Source organism: Melanostigma gelatinosum (genome assembly GCF_949748355.1).
Source record: "Melanostigma gelatinosum genome assembly, chromosome: 14".
Lineage (NCBI taxonomy): Eukaryota > Metazoa > Chordata > Actinopteri > Perciformes > Zoarcidae > Melanostigma > Melanostigma gelatinosum.
In genome coordinates, this window is record NC_136647.1 from 15,092,593 (window position 1) to 15,098,592 (window position 6,000).

Consider the following 6,000-nt stretch of genomic DNA (forward strand, 5'->3'; position numbering starts at 1 on the left):
TGACCCGCATGGGTATAGTGACCGTTTGAAGGAAACAAAAATCATGATCAGTATACATTTCCTTCCAAAGAACTGATAACATTTAACGGCACAGCAGTGAAACGCTCTCCCTCCTCTGCTGAAGAAGAGGCGGCAGAGGGCAGCCGAGCTGGGTCGGCACTTGGTCTGAATTTCTAATTTTAATTGGTAAAAATGCTGACAGCTGAGAAATGTCTGTTCGCATAACTGCATCATCAGCCCCAGCTATAAGTTATGATTGCCATAACTCAGGATTAGATCAGAGAGGCAAGCTGGTCCCTCGATGAATGACCACACTCAGTCACTCAAATTGACTTATTAGGGCAGTGAAGGATTGTTGCACCAGCTAATCTGACAAACACTTTTCTATTTGCATAAAACCGGCTTGAGAAGAGGCCAGCAGCTTGAGCGCAGCAGCACCACACACTCCAGCCATTGATATGCAGCACATTTTATTTGAATCTTTTTGCTTGTTATGACTTGAGCTACTTCAGTGTTGGATATACTCCTCACTCTTTCCTCTCAAGAAAAGCCCTGGTGGTGAGTCACTGATTGAGACGATGATGCTCCTCAGAGCCTGTAAAGTGATATGGGACACTAACAAGGACACGTGGTTGATGAGCGGATCAATCGGTGACCCTCCTGGTATCGGAAGACCACCAGGTCCATGACATGGCATGTTGTTATCGAAGGATAAGAAAAGCATGCACGTGTCCCTTGCAGTACTGGAGAGAGAAAACTGTGCACCCACAGTCATCACATCGTGGTCATGAATGTGTCTGATAAATAACAAAAAAAATAAAGAATTTGCATAATGTGTGCAAGCTGCAACTTTGGAAACAAGGAAGAGAGTTTCAGATGGATTACTTGCTCTGTACACAATGAGCTGCCAGAATAAGTCAAGCCCCCGTTTTGGCAGAACACTGAACCATTTGCTGTGAAATGCTCGCTCTACTTCGTGGCAGATCGAGTTTCTTCCATTTCTACGGAGTTCTGGGTTCTTTTCTTATTTCCTTTTCTTGCTTTTGAACTTGTACGCTCTTTGTCGCCGTGTCGCAGTTAAACTTTCGGGCTTTATCTCCATCATTTTACGCTGAGTAGCATAGTAGCTCTAAAACACACTGGTCACTGTAGGCCTTTTGTTCATCACTGCGATAGATTAGACACTTTTGCATTTTACCACGTCGTCGATAGCACGTCCATGAATGACCCATTTCAATGTCCCGTCACCACCAAACCCTTTGACAGTGAATCGCACTTGCAAGGCCAACATTTTTTTTTTTTGCAATGGGAAGTTATTTGGGTTGGTAGTTTTGGAAATGATGCTTTGTGTCAAATCAGGCCTTCACAAGTTGTTCAGAACAGGTGTGCATGGTAAACCTGTGACAGTTAACAGCGCTGTCTGCACCTCAGTCAATGATCCGGTGTCTTGTTGCCTCAGCATTTGATTGCACCTGAATAAAATGTAATGGCTATCTCAAAGGTCAAAACATAACCTCATTAAGAACTCACAGGGACAATCCTGTCAATTAGTTTAAATGCCCAAAGAGATGATGGACTTAACCTCAATCGATCCTTAAGTCTGCTACAGTATAGCTTTACTTCAAAAAGAGCATTTAGAATAACATTCAAGAGAGCATACAGCTTTTTCAGTAGTATTTTAGAATCGCCGGTCAGAGCAATGACCTGTACATCCACGCCCACGCGTGGTAGGAGGCCTGTCTTTTGGTCACACTTCCTCTCACTGCTTTGCATATCTGATTTGCCATAATCATAACTGCAAACATTTTCTGTCATTGCGTTCCAGAAGCCCCAGTAGGTGAGACTGAGGAGACATTTTCTCACCACAAATATGTTCACACCTTCAGCGTTTGTTCCTCTGCTGGCCTGTCTTTTGCCTCTGATGTCGGCGTCGGTTGTTCTAGATTTTAATCACATAGAGAGGTGCAAGGACTCCCTGTACATGGGGACACCGCCGCGGGGGTTCACCGACACCAAGCTGAGGAGGATCTGTCAACGGTACGCCGACAGGCCTCGCTTTGTGACCCTGTACGACCCCCAGAAGCGGATTCCGGTTTACTCTGCTTATACCTTCAAGAAAACAGAGGGAGACAGACGTGTGGACTACCCTTGGATGTTCGAGCCACAGGTCAGATACTTTGTCTTTGAGTGATAGTTTGGGTTTGCTTTTTAAAAATGCCATTTTAACCATTGTTTAACTGGGTAGCTCACACTGGAGTATACTATATTTTTCTTCAAAGAGGCCGAATAGACAATACTGGCTTTGTATTGTATATCAAAGAAGTGTGTCTCTGTGTCTCCCCAGCTGGCAGAAGTCGATGGCAATGGGAACATGCAGGCCTTCCCCACTGGCTACCTGCACATGAAGTTTGAGGACAGCCAGGCAGTACTGGATGACTACTCTGACGTGGTCCTGTATGAGAGAGGTCACCTGAACCCGGACCAGCACCAGTCCAGCCCACACGACCGCGCTGCCACCTACACGCTGACCAACGTGGTGCCGGAGATGCGCGAGTTCAACATCGGGCCCTGGCGCGAGTACGAGGAGCGGATCCGCGTCCGCCTCAACAACTACTGCCGCGGCACCGCCCACATCGTGACCGGCGTGACCACCAGAGGCAACATGATCCGCAGAAACAACCAGGACCGCGTGGCCATCCCCGAAGACGTGTGGTCCGCGTACTGCTGCACGGAGTACGACCGCAACGCACCGCACGACGTGCGCATCCACTTCCCGTCCTACGGAGTCTTGGCCAAAAACGCCAAAGAAGGCAACAGCGTGCACGAGATGCCGGTCCAGGAACTCGAGATCTTCCTGAAGAGTAATTTGGATGTTGACCAGAACCTTCAGATATTCTACGACAACTGCATCTCTCCCTCACCCCTCCCTCTGTACCTCCAACACACCATCTGAAAGCCTGAAAGGGTCAGGCTGCTTTGAGTCAATATGGATTTTTGTGCTGAATAGCATTGAAAAGAAATCCGATTGGCTGTTGTCATACCTTTCTGTTATTCTAATCTATCATTTCTCTTGCAGCTCAGTTATTGTTTTTGGGAAAAACAGAGTTGGGTTTGCTCTTAAAACGTTTTTGGGGTTTTCTTTCATTATCTCTCCTTTAATGAAAAAAAAGCTGTTTTGTTGGGAGAGGGATTATTATCTAATACTGACGTGTGGGAGGTGATGTAAATTGGCTCATTTAATAAACTATCTTACTTTACAGGTCTGTATTGTGATTGTTATTTATCATGTACTGTAAAAAAGGTCAATGGAAAGCTTCCTTTCATCATACCCTTGCGCAAATGTGAGTTTGAATGTTGGGTCAGTTATGAAAATTGGATTTGACTTTTATGGCTATCTGGTTTTAGTGTCTTTAATCATTTATTTAATCGACTTGTGATAAAAGTCTTTTGGATGTAATAAAAAAAATACATATGGTTGCATAAGTTGTTGCGGAGTTCTTTAGGTTTTAGACGACCGACATGATTTGAGAACACTTACAAACTTCCCATTTGATCACTGAAATCAAAGACAGTGAGAATAATATTTGAGTGTCCAATAAAAAATTGAAAATGTTGCCTCTTTGGATATCATATCATAAAGAATCAAAAAACAAAAACATTTTTCATTCAATGTGATGATATCCTCTTTAAAAATGTTGAGAGTGATGTTTAAGCTCGCAATTCCAAAGAGGAAGATGCGTTCTGAGCTGCTAGACTGGTTCATTTGGGTTAGAAACAGTCATTTCCTGATGCAGCAGGCCTTTTTCTGCCCATTATAGTCGCACACTGCCATCTAGTGACGGAGAGAAAGTGCCTTCTATGTTTGCAGGGACACCAACAGAGTATTACTGTGTAATATGCAACGGCGACATGGCACAAAAGAAAACCGCTGTGATATTACCATAAATAAACAATTCTGCACTCTATGATGAATCTGCTGAAGTTATGACGGAGATGATTTTGATTACTACAGGGCACATCAACCATAAGTTCTTAGACAATTCAGGGTCTAATGATTCGCATCTTATTGCAGCAATCATTCAAGGCAGATCATTTAAACCAAGAGAAAGGATTTTACAAGATATGAAAAACGATGGAAAAGTAAAATAAAATGCTTGCATTATATATGCAAGGTCAAAATGTGGCTTTTCCCCTTTTCTCCTGTAATTCTTGTACACAAATCCATCCCAAAAATATTTGAAAACTGTTCGCACCACAGGCAGGGTTTGCGTAATGAAATGATCTATCTGTATAATGCCAATGATGTCATCAGATGGACAGGAAGATCAATTGATTGGAGTAGAAACTGTGACCTTGGAGACGTAAAAAAGTGGTGCAGTGTGGTCTAAAAGTGTTAATTCACGGGCGATAACACAGAAGTAAATGCACCTGTGGCCCTAAAAAGCATTCAACTATTTCCACATCCGAGCTTGAATGACTGGAAAGCCGCGCATTAGCAGGCATGCTCCATCCAACAGCACCACTGCATCAGTCTGCTTCAGTATATTTGCCATAATAGAGACGTTTGTGTTCAACAGCTGAATAAACACAGATTAGACGACAGCTCCCTTCATGAAACTGGTGCGGTTATTTTAGGCTTTGAAATTCAAATCCTCTGGATAACTTTAAGACCTCATGGAATGAAAGTCAGAACTCAGTTTGTGTGGATTTAGAAAATGAAATCACGGTATGAGGATACAGTCGCTGCAAAGTGAATGCAAGCTAATGCTGGCCTTTACTCACACTACCACAGCAATACACACCATGCTTCTCTCGCTGAGCAGCCGCGATGGGGTTTGTTCTTTTTGAAAATGAAAACCAAAAAATCCCTACTCTTATTTCAGATAATAATCAATATGAACATTGTCAATCAATCAAATTACTAAATGTGAGTTGCTCACAGTGACAAACCCAACCAACCAACCAACCAACCAACAGAGCTCTGAAACCACCTTCAAATTTACTGTATGATTCAAGGCTCTCCATTTTCAACTGCAATAGCAAAGAAAACAAGTTAGCAACTAGGCTAGCAGCTAGCTAGCTGGTGAAACAATTCAATATAGCAGCTAGCACAACTAAAGACCAAGGGTTATTTAGTTGCCCGTATCTCCTTACAGTGTAAAACAAGCTGATGGGCTGAGCTATAACAACACCAACTAGCGCTCTGGATTGTGTAGTAGTGGGTTTCTTCTGCCCCCACCTGGCTATAAAATGTATTGCAGCTTTAATATTGCACCTCTGACAATGTGACAAAAAAAAAAAAATGATGGCAAAGCATTTGTTTAAGAATGTCTTTTAATGTTTTCCAGTTCAGATACACAACATACAGTGTGTAATAGCCTCTATTTGAAATAGAAATATTAACTTTAATTCTTTCAACTCCTTCCGGTCATTATGCTCCCTCGCAGTATCTTGAGCTTCAAGCAGGTTACTGAATCAGACTAAATGAAACAGACAAACAGGTGCAAGTCTTTTCTTTACCATTCCAGCATGAAATGTTGTAATAAGAAGATATTTAAATCCTTGAAATGCCTTTTTTTTATCATTTGTATATGTTTTTCCTTACCTTGAGCCAACATCAAAACTGTAGTGTAAACATGTAAACTTGGTGAGTGTGCTTCCGTTATCTGTTGGCTGTCCAACCGCTTGTTTAAAAAAAACAACAGAATAAACAACAAATGTCTTCGTAATGCTGTTTTTTTGCAAGCGTGGGCAAATCAGCCTCAACATCAAACAGATGGGTCAATAATCCCGTAAACAGAATGTACAGACAAAATTGCAAACTGTAGCAAAAACAACCATCATGATTGGAGTCCAATAAGACCAAATAAGACCAAAAGAGTACAAAGCATTTCACAACCTCCAAATTACATGTTATACTCCATCGACAATGCTCAAGACAATGTGAGACACTATTAAATCCAACAGTATCACAAGTAAAATTCCTTGATTTGTCTGTTT